The sequence below is a fragment of the Tenrec ecaudatus genome, chromosome 1 (assembly GCF_050624435.1).
Source record: "Tenrec ecaudatus isolate mTenEca1 chromosome 1, mTenEca1.hap1, whole genome shotgun sequence".
NCBI lineage: Eukaryota > Metazoa > Chordata > Mammalia > Afrosoricida > Tenrecidae > Tenrec > Tenrec ecaudatus.
This window is the reverse complement of record NC_134530.1, coordinates 55,921,124-55,932,733: the sequence shown is the minus strand read 5'-3', so window position 1 is coordinate 55,932,733 and position 11,610 is coordinate 55,921,124. Positions and strand designations below refer to the sequence as shown.

Here is an 11,610-nt window from a genome sequence, read left to right as displayed (position 1 = left end):
CCTGGGCGCAGGCGCGGCCACGTCTCGCGGCCCCTGCCGGAGCCCAGGAAGAGCGCGCCCGGGCACCCGTCGGACCCTGCGCGCCCCCGCGTGCGCCCCGGGGCCCGGCCCGCCTCCGCAGCCTTCCCACTGCCGTGCGCCCCGGGGCCCGCCCGCCCCGTCACCCCTGCGTCTGGGGCTGGAGATGCTGGAGTCCCGGAACACCGAGATGGAGCGCCCCGCAGCACCGGCGCCCGGGACCAGCAGGGCGCACGACTGCCCCGGGGCCTGCAGCGTGCCAGTGAGCCGTCGGACAGCGTCCAGCCACGCCTGCCGGTGGCCCTGCCACCCAAGGCCACCTGGGATTTCTCCAGGAATCACCAAGGAGAATTCCCTCCTTGTAACCGAGAGCCCTGCAGCGCCCCTAGCTTTCCTCCCCAGCCTTCCTGGCCTTGATCACGTGTGACCCTGCAGCATGTCCTGGGCTCTCTGGCTGTAGGAGACGTGCGTTGGACACACGTGTGGTTGGAGATGTACAGCATCGCAATAAAAGCCCACGGAACCCTGCCACGGAGTCGATTTCCACTCCTCGTGCCCTGGTGGGACCGTGGTGACACGCTGGGCTGCTCACCGCAGGGGCAGCAGCTGCTTCCAGAGAGAAAGGACGATTTCTTCTCCGGGACAAGGTTACAGTCTCAGCAACCAACGGGGTAGTTCCTCCCTGTCCCGTCGGGTCGCTGGGATGAGCCCGCATACCGAGGAAGTAATGGCTGCGAAATTAAATTAACCGATCCGCGCCCGAAGTCAAACACATGGAAAGTTAACAATAATTAAAATCCACTGAGTAATGGAAGGAATGAGAGCACAATGTGAGCATTCCGTAAATAAACGAGAACAGAAACATACCAACATGTCTGGGACACAACAAAAGCAGTACTCAGGACAGTTTGTAGTAGCAGTAAGTGCACACAGCAGAAAGACCTTAGCTACAATAACTGCAACAAGACCAGCAACGCAAGCCCTCAGACCCCAGAAGGAAAGAAATAACAAAGATTTGAGCAGAAATAAATGAATCGGAAAATAAAAAGCTATAGAGAAAATCAACAAGATAAGAAGTTGGTTCTTCAAAGAGATGAACAAAATTGGTAAGCCACATGCAACCCTAACACAGGGCAAAGAGGGAAAGCAAATCTTATAAATAAGAAATGAAATGGGTGACAGTTACAACAGACCTATTGAGAAAAAAAATCAGTTATGGGAGCAGTGTGAAGAAGAGGCGAGAACGACCCCCGGATCGACCAGAGCCTGCGCGCCGCCGCATCCCCTTGTCCAGCGCCTGCGCCCCGCCGCAGTCGCCACCATGTCCAAGAGAAAGGCTGAAGGGGATGCTAAGGGAGATAAAGCCAAGGTGAAGGATGAACCTCAGAGGAGATCAGCAAGGTTATCTGCTAAACCCGCTCCTCCAAAACCAGAGCCTGAGCCGGAAAAGGCCCCTGCGAAGAAAGGCGAGAAGGTACCTAAAGGGAAAAAGGGGGAAGCTGATGCTGGCAAGGACGGGAACAACCCTGAAGAAAATGGAGGTGCCAAAACAGACCAGGCACAGAGAGCTGAAGGTGCTGGAGATGCTAAGTGAAGTGTGTGCATTTTTGATAACTGTGTACTTCTGGTGACTGTACAGTTTGAAATACTATTTTTAATCAAGTTTTATAAAAATGCAGAATTTTGTTTTACTTTTTTTTTAAGCTACGTTGTCAGCACACAGAACACTTCATTGTTGTCTTTTGGGAGAGGGACAAATGACAACACGCTGTCTCCAAAGCTGGATGGAGTGAAAAACAACACTTTGCCCTGCTAGTTTTGAGAGACTCCCTCTGGGGTTCCAGGAGGAGGGGGGATTCCCTGACACGACCCACGTTTGCCACCTTGGCACACACACCTTGTGAGGGGGAAAATACAGTTGCGTTTTGACATCCTCCACCCCTTCTTCTCTTTCCCCTCTGCCTTCAGCACAGACTTGACTCCACAAACCCAGGCACCTGTTGGGACCTGACCTCAAAACATTGGCTGTTAGTTAATCGGCGATCTGGACTTTCCAGTGATGCCATCCTCATGGCATCCCTTGAAAGAGCAGCGCCCCCTTTGTTCAGATGGCAATTCTGCTGTGTCCATTTCATTTTCTGAACGTCAGGGTCGGCTCGTGAAAAGTCGTTAAAACAACATGCTCAATGTGAAATGTCACCCTCACTAAACCTTCCCCGGTCAGAGCACCAGCTGAAGACTTCAGTGGGTTTTACAGCGGCTTTCTCATTTTGGTAGTCCATTGAAGAAGGGAGTTTAAAAGTTGTTATATACTGTTAACGATCGTCTGCCCATGTCCTGCCTGAATACCATGATTGTTTATGAAAAGTATCTTTAATAAAGCTGGATACAATTTGGAAAAAAATCAGTTATGAAAAGTTATATTCAAAAAAATTTGAAAATTCAGAAGAAATGAATAAATTTCTAGAAATGCTTACTTACCTAAATTAACACAGATTTATGTAGAAAAACTTAGCAAGCCTAGAACACAGTGGTTCTCAACCTTCCTAATGCCACCGTGACCCTTTAATACAGTTCCTCATGTGGTGGTGACCCCCAACCATAACATTATTTTTGTTGCTACTTCCTAACTATAATTTTGCTACTGTTATGAATAATAATGTAAAACTGATATGCAGGATGGATTTTCATTGTTACAAATTGAACATAAAGCATAGTGATTAATCACAAAAACAGTATGAAATTATATATTGTGAAATATTTTAATTACAAATAAATAAAATTTTGTCTTGAAGCATGGTATATAGCATGGGTAACAGTCGTAATATAACAACCGTAAACTACATTGCTACACTTTTCAACAGTATGGGTAAAAAGCCAACATCAGTGTGAAGGCTGAGATAGCTTCTTTCTCACCAGATCACTATATCTGCATGTGGGTGGACCCTCCAGAGACAGAGAGAGGAGGTGTCTCAGGTCCTAAGACCATTGGAAAGATATGATTTCTGATGGTCTTAGGCGACCCCTGTGAAAAGGTCGTTTGACACCCCCCCAAGGGGTCACGACCCATAGGTTGAGAACCGCAGATATAACACTAGAAGAAATAGATTTGGTCATTAAAAATAAACAACATCAAAAGGCCTGGGACCAGATGGTTTAACGTGGGAACTCTACAAAGCACTTAGAGAAGAGTTAACACCAATCCTACATGAACTACTTCACAATATACAAATGGGCAATATACTACAAAACTCATTAAAGACAACCATGTTGGCACAGAAGAAACAAAACTTTATTTGCAGATGATTTGTTGTCAGGAGCCACCGTGTGGGTTCTGACCTATCGGTACCCTATGATGTACAGCAGGATGAAACGCTGTCCAGCCCTGCATCCTCCTCTCAGTTGTTGGAAGGTTTGAACCCATTGTTAAAGCCACGGTGTCAATCCCGCTCACTGAGAGCCTTCCTCTTTCTCTCCGCCTCGCTCCTTCACCAAACATGCATCTTTCTCCAAGGACGGGTCTCTCCTGAAAATATAATCACAATGCATAAGACAAAGTTTTGCGATCCTTGCTTTTAAAGAGCATTCTGGCTGTGTTTCTTCCAAGAAATACCGATTTGTCCTTTTAGCAGTCCATGGTACTTCCGATATTCTTCGCCAGCACTGCAATTCACACACAAGGATTCTTCTTGAGCCTTCTGAATTCAGGGTCCAACTTACACAGGCATATGAGGTGACTGAAAATTCCATGGTGTGGAATTTTCCGGGCAGACTAGCGAAACAAATTCATGGACATTCATATGTATACAAGAAAGAGGTTTATTTACAAGAGCAATTGAACAGTGATAAAACGTCCCAGATAAAGTTCATCAGTCCAATATTAGCCCATATGTCTGATATCAGCCCATAAAGTCCTCTTCAGACTCATGAAACACATGTAATGACGCCGAATGCAGGATGATCACGGGCCAGTGGGTGGAAAGTCTGCATCCAGGGTGTTGTAGGCATCTCAGCACTGGCAGGGGTCTCCATGTGGTTTCTCCAGTTCCCAGGGCATGGGGTCTATCAGCATAGGGCCATGTGTCTCATCAGTAGAGAGGATCCAAGGGAGTGAGCCAAGAGAGAGCCTGTCTCTCACCTCCAAGGAGGAAATCCAGTATTTCAACAATTTTCAGAAAGCCATGCCCACACAGAGGTCTCACTGGCTATGATCTGATTGACAGACTGGACTCCACCCCTTCACTCGTAATCCTCTTGAATCCCAAATTGACACCAGATTATGTAACTCCCACACATGGCTTAAATCAGAAAACTTTGTTCTATTAAACTGGCATTCCATGATACTCACCTTCCAGACACAATCGCTGAACACAAATGAGTGCATAAGCAAATGTGGTGAAGAAAGCTGATGGTTCCTGGTTATTAAAAGCTATAGCATCTGGGGTCTTAAAGGCTTGAAGATAAACAAGCAGTCATCTAGCTGAGAAGCAACAAAGTCCACATGGGAGAAGCACACCAGTCTGTATGATCACAAGGTGTTGGTAGACTCAGGAGGTGTCGATAGACTCAGGTATCAGGCATCAAAGACCCAGAACAACAAATCGTATCATTGTGAATGAGGCGGGAGTGTGGGAGTGGAGACTGAAAGCCCATCTGTAGGCAACTGGACATCCCATTACAGAAGGGTCGCGGGGAGGAGACGAGCCAGTCAGGGTACAGTATAGCACTGTTGAAACATACAACTTTCCTCTAGTGTTAAATGCTTCCTCCCCACCCAATATCATAATCCCAATTCTACCTTACAAATCCAACTAGATCAGAGGATGTACACTGGTACAGATAAGAGCTGAAAACATAGGAATCCAGGAAAGATAAACCCCTCAGTATCAATAATGAGAGTAGCCATACCAGGAGGGGAAGGGAAAGGTGGGGATGGCGGGGGGAAGGGGGAACTGATCAAAATTATCTAACTATAACCCCCCTCCCAGGGGGAACAGACAACAAACAGTAAAGGGAGACATCGATTGGTATAAGACATGACAAATAATAATAATTTTTAAATTATCAAGGGCTCATGAGGGAGATAGGCCGGGGAGGGAGGGGAAAAATGAGGAGCTGATACCAAGGGTTCAGGTAGAAAGAAAATGTTTTGAGAATGATGGTGGCAACAAATGTACAAATGTGCTGGACACAATGGAAGGATGTATGGATTGTGATAAGAGTTGTACATGCCCCCAGTAAAATAATTTGAAAAAATTAGCACCCTATCATTTGATCTCCCTTATGATCCACTTAAATTTGTTTTAGTTTTTACTATTTTCTGATTTCTTTTCAATTGAGGCTTTTATCTGTTTACTTTGTTATTGTTGTTAGTTAGGTTTTTGTTTGTTTGTTTAAAGGTTTGTCTGTGTGTGAAATCCAGGATAAGTCAATCTAGTGAGACAGTCACGGGATTAATGGTTCCCCGTGGGTGTGGCAGGGAAGGTTGGGGGGAAAGGGGGGCTAATAATGATGAGTACAAGAATGAAGAAAATGTTCTAAACCTAACTGTGTGATGACTGTACAGCTCTTCTTGATATGACTAAACCACTAAATTATATGACATGTCAGCTATATGCCAATAAAATGTTTTATTTTAATGTCAATAAAACTGTTAAAATGATAACATAAAATTCTGAAAAACAGCTGGCGTGGAGTAGAGAACCAGTGGAAATGTCTGAGGGGCCGGTCCCAATCCCAACTACTACGTGGACACCTTCCTCTCCCCACAGAAGAATTTAGTTCAAAGGACGGCACTGAATCTACAGCTCCTGGAGAGGGACATATCTGATGGGAGCACATCCTGGCCCACCAGTCCTTGAGGATGATGTTCCCAATTAGAGCAGCCAGTCCACAGAGAGGACCACATGGCCAGCCTCACTATGAGACACGACGTCCCTCACTGACCCATAGCCCACAGGGACCAACACCGGAGACACAGTGTGGGAATTGTGCCCGATCTGATCCTGCCACACCAACGCAAAACACTAAGGGGGTACAACAGAACAGTAGGAGAAAGGAGTGGCGAGGTCTCCAGGGAAGGCTGAAGGTGGACTTTGGGGCCAGGGTTTGGTGCCCCAACAGACAGGACTGGAAAACACTCCTAAAGGCCAACAAACAGTCCTTGAACTAACTACAAGCTTTCCTTTCTTCTTGTGTTTTGTTTTGGTTGTTGTTTTTTGTCATGGGTTTGTTGTTGTTGTTTTGTTGTACATTGTTGCTTGATTTTGCTCTGTCTTGTTTTTGTGCATGTTATTATCTCCACAGGTCTGTTTAAACAAGATAGGCTGGATGAACAATCTGGGGGAGAAAACAATAGGATAGACAGTTCCAGAGGGACATGGGAGAGGAGGAGGCGGGGGGAAAGGTAGTGGTGTTAACAAACCCTGGGACAAGGGAACAACAAGTGATCCAAATCGGTGGTATGGAGGGTGTAAGAGGCCTCGTAGGGCGTGACCAAGGGTAATGTAACCAAGAAGAATTGCTGAAACCCAAATGAAGACTGAGCATGATAGTGGGACAAGAGGAAAGTAAAAGGAAATAGAGGAAAGAGCTAGGAGGCAAAAGGCATTTATAGAGGTCTAAATAAAGGCATGTACATATGTAAATATATTTATATATGAGGATGGGGAAATAGATCTATGTGAAATATATTTATAGGTTTAGTATTAAGGTAGCAGGTGGACATTGGGCCTCTCTACTCAAGTACTCCCTCAATGAAAGGAAACGTTGTTCTATTAAACTGGCATTCTGTCATGCTCACCTTCCCAACACAATCACTGAAGACAAAGCAGGTGAATAAGCAAATGTGGTGAAGAAAGCTGATGGTGCTCGTCTATCAAAAGATAAAGCATCTGGGGTCTTAAAGGCTTGAAGGTAAACAAGCAGTCATCTAGCTCAGAAGTAACAAAGCCCACATGGAAGAAGCACACCAGCCTGTGTGATCACGAGGTGTCAAAGGGATCAGTTATCAACATGTCATCGGAACAAAAAATCATATCATTGTGAATGAGGAGAGGAGTGTGGAATGGAGACCCAAAATCCACTTGTAGGCCACTGGACATCCCCTTACAGATGGGTATTGGGGAGGAGACGAGCTAGTCAGGGAACGATGTAGTAACAATGAAACATATAATTTTCCTCTAGTTCCTAAATGCTTCCTCTCCCCCTCCCCTTATCCCATCATGATCTCAATTCTACCTTACAAATCTGGCTAGACCGGAGGATGTACACTGGAACTGGTACAGATAGGAACTGGAAACACAGGGAATCCAGGGTGGATGATCCCTTCAGGACCAGGGGTGTGAGTAGCAATACTAGGAGGATGGAGGGAGGGTGGGTTGGAAAGGGGGAATGGATTATATATAACCTCCTCCCTGGGGGATGGACAACAGAAAAATGGGTAAAGGGAGACATTGGACAGGGCAAGATATGACAAAATAATAATTTATAAATTATGAAGGGTTCATGAGGGAGGGAGGAGCGGGGAGGGAGGGTAAAAATGAGGAGCTGATGCCAGGGGCTTAAGTGAAGAGCAAATGTCTTGAGAATTATGAGGGCAATAAATGTACAAATGTGCTTTACATAATTGATGTATGTATGGAGTGTGATAAGAGTTGTATGAACCCCTAATAAAATGATTTTTTTTAATTCTGAAAAACAAGGATGTGTCATTTTGGGGACTTAGCTAAAGTCTGACCCAAGCCATGGTATTTCAATCACCTCATATGCATATCAGAGTTGGACATTAATGCTTGTAAATTGTGATGCTGGAGAAAAATATTGAAAGTATCATGGACTGTCGATGGAACAACAGATCCGTCTTGGAAGAAGCACAGCTTTCTTCCTCAGAAGCAAGAATGGCAAGACTTGTCTCCTGGTCCTGGACCAGTCCCAGGAAAAGGCCCTCAGGCTCGGTGGGGGGCAATGAACAAGAGGAAGGCCCGGACAAGATGCATGGACACAGTGGTCACATCAATGGGCTCAAACAGGACAATTGTGAGGATGGAGTAGGACAGTTGGTATTGCCTTCTGTTTTACAGAATCATGGTGAGGGAGAACTGACCTGGAGGCGCCTGACAACACCACCCAGTTGATTAGCGCTCAAAGGAGACCCCTTGTATTACAAAGTGGGATTGCTTCACAGACTTCCTTAAAACTGTGCATCAGAATCCCTATAAGGATTATATTTTGATTCCTGTCTGCCTCCCTCCACTCTGAGGCCCAATAATTTATATTGCTAAAGGTCCCTGGAGATACTGGAAATGCAGATTTTAATAATCACTGCATGGAACCAGGAGCCCTGGCAGTGTGGTGGTAACACATTGGGCTGCTAGCTGCAAGGCCAGCAGTTCAAAACCACCAGCCACTGTGTGGGTAAGAGATGAGACTTTCTGCTCCCCTAAAGCGTTACCATCTCAGAAACTGACAGAGGGCAGATGGGCCCTGTCCTATAGAGTCGGCAGTGAGTGGTTTTGGTCTGTAGTGGGGGCCCAGCATTGCATAATTGTTTTGCATTGGGCCACTAACTGCAAGGTCAGCAGTTTGAAACCACCTGCTGCTTTCTATTCCCATCAAGTGACAGTCTCAGAAAGCCACAGAGGCAGTTCTACCCTGTCCTATAGGGACACTGTGAGTCGGAATTAACCGGAGGCAGTAAGTGGAGTTGAGATTTAAGAATCACTGCTATGAGTTGGAAGGCAGTGGGTGTCTTGAGCTTGCAACCAAATATGCCCCAACTGAGACTTGTGCTCCTGATTCTCTCATTTGATATGTGTGGTAGTTACACAATTTGTGGTCAATTTGAGACTTAAGAGTGAATGGGGTGGAGTTTAGTCTGTCAATCAGGTCGCAGCTTGAGGACTTCATTGGGAGGGACTAGGGAGATAAATAGCTCGCTGGAGGTGGGACACATGCTCACTCCCTGAGAGACTTTGCAGCTGACAAGACATATGGAACTGTGCTAGTGCCCTGAGCTGGAGGGGCCACGTGGAGACCCCTGCCAGCGCCGAGATGCTTACAACGCCACTGGATCCACAAGACTTCCCACCCACTGGCCTGTGATCTGCCTGCACATGTTACATGAGTCTGAAGAGGACTTTATAGATTGGTATTGGACATATGGGCTAATATCAGACTTATGGACTTGATCTGCACTGGGCTGGGCTGTTTTCTTAATGTACAATTACACTGTATACAAAGCTCTTTCTTATGAATTTGTTTCTCTAGTCCACCCTGACGAACACACTATGGAACTAGTGTTCATTACTGTGAGGTACAATCAAGTCAGTTCCAATTCATCAATTACTTCATCACTATCACTAGCATTAGTGGTTGGTGCATCCATTTGAATACGTGTAGTATTGACTAATTCCCTTGTATTTGAATAGATATTACCCTACCCCAGACAGCATTGTACTTCAAGAAAGATCTTGACATTGTTGCTGGCAGCAAGGGTTCAGGATTATCTGTCACTGTTTCAGCCAGACAGAGACCAGGTTGATTTGAGAAACTCCAACTTGATTCTGCAAAGGGAGACAGAAGGAAACAGTGGGGTTTACTTCCTCCAAATTGCTTCCAAAATCCAGTGAAAATCAAGCAAGTTATATACCATAGTTCTCTTTGCCTTTTGTGGTTCTTCCGAACCAACGTCATGTCCATAAAGCTCCTCGTTAACATTTCACATAAAATAATCGTATTGAGAACAATAGTTAACTAAATTATGGATTATAACTAATTCATTCATGCGAGGAGGTCAATTGCATTCCTTTTGACTGGAACCATTCTACAATTTGTAGTTACCTAGTTTAGGTCAATTTCAAATTCTGAGGACACGCACACACACAACAATTGTATTTGGTTTTGAGGACAAGCACAATAAGGAAGATGGACATTTTCTTGGGCCCAGGACAATAGTAGAAAGTCCCAAACTGACTTTATAGAAGTCAAAACAAAAGTTCAGTTTCAGACTCTCTTGTCCACCCCCAGGCTCATGATAGCATCTTTGATAGCCTCGCATTAATTGTAATCCCCAACGTGATATGTCATCAGCACCCAGGAAACACTGCTTCTAAGTGCTTTTTTGATTGTACAGCGACTTCTCTGTTTCACTAATAACTGTAATAAACTGTTGCAGACCCTGAAATAAAATGTGTTTTTGCAGTAATTTTAATACACCAAGCCCAGAAATGCCTCTATTTTTACTCATATTTTCACTCCACAATACTATGTGGGCTATTGGTATAAAAATATGTAGTTTTCTACTTTCAAACAAACATTCTGGACAAATCCCCTGAATCAGACTCGGTTTATATTTTAAAACCAATAATGAGGTTGGCTAAAGCCATTTCATGACCATGTTGTCTATTTTTATTTGTGAGAGAACATGAAAATCAAAATATTAGGATGCCTATGAAATAAAGTGCACAATGTAGATTTTGGTTTGCCAAATTTGTCTGTACACAGTAGTTGGCACTGTTTGTTTCAGGGAGATATTACAGGACAAGGAATTAAATGAACAACCCCGTGCTCAGCATTAGATTTTTCCCCTCCTTCTGCCGCTGTTGGGTTAACTGCTGGCTGCTAACCTCAAGGCCAGCGGTTTAAAACCACCAGCCTCTCCACAGGAGAAAGAGGAGGCTTGCTAGGCCGGTAAATGTCGGGAGCCATGAGGCCCGGCCATTGTCTTGATCTTTATTGCCTGAGCTCTGTAACTTTCCACAGGAACTGTTTTTCCTGCGGTCACTGTTCTCAGGGAAACACCTGCAGCTTGTTCCCCTTTCCCTGGCCTACGTAAGCTGTAGCCTATTACTTAATAAATGAGACTTGATCAGACTGCTGTCTTGTCTCCATTTCTCGTGTCTCTTGTCCCCCCAATTCCCACTCCCTCCTCCAGGGTCCGCGTTGAAGTTCCCGCGGGTTGGGACAGGTTAAAGACGCACCGTCTGGGCCACACACCTGGCAGTGCTACGCTGTCCGACAGGGTGGTTCTGAGTCAGCACTGACTCGGAGGCAGGAGTCTGTCTTCTGTTTGGTTTAATTAAGGGATTCCTCTGCAGTGTAATCCCGAGTGTGGCTCCGGGTTACCGCTTCTGACAGTCACCATTGACCCGGAGCCACACTCACGATGACCGCCAGGGAGGTTAAACAGTACAAGAATGCAGGCCCCATCACACAAGCTATACCACAGGCCCAAGGACCCCAGGGCGGAAGTTCGCCGAGGGATGGCCGGCCCATGCACACTTGTGTATGCTCGGCGTTGTTGAGAAGGGCCTGGCAAGGACTGATTTCTTATGCGACACAGCGCTATGGAAACCCAGCATCGCATCTCTGTGAAGCAAAGTCGGACCACGTCATCTCTGAGGGCTCCTCTAGTCTCAAATTCTTTGACCTGATGGCTTCTGGGGGCATTCACAAGGTCAGCCACAAGCCAACCCAGGCATAAAGGCGCTCCTCCACATCCCTCCTCATCACACCCCCTTCTGTCTTATTACACGTGATCAAGGACACAGGAGGGTGTGTGTGTGTGTTAAGAAAACAGAACACCGACACATA

General features: G+C 45.7%; 1 pseudogene; it reads left to right on the top strand.

Annotated features, from left to right (window-relative positions):
* The first annotated feature begins 1,252 nt into the window (after nucleotides 1-1,252).
* LOC142434252 (non-histone chromosomal protein HMG-17 pseudogene) lies at nucleotides 1,253-1,668 on the top strand (annotated as a pseudogene).
* The last annotated feature ends 9,942 nt before the right edge of the window (nucleotides 1,669-11,610 follow it).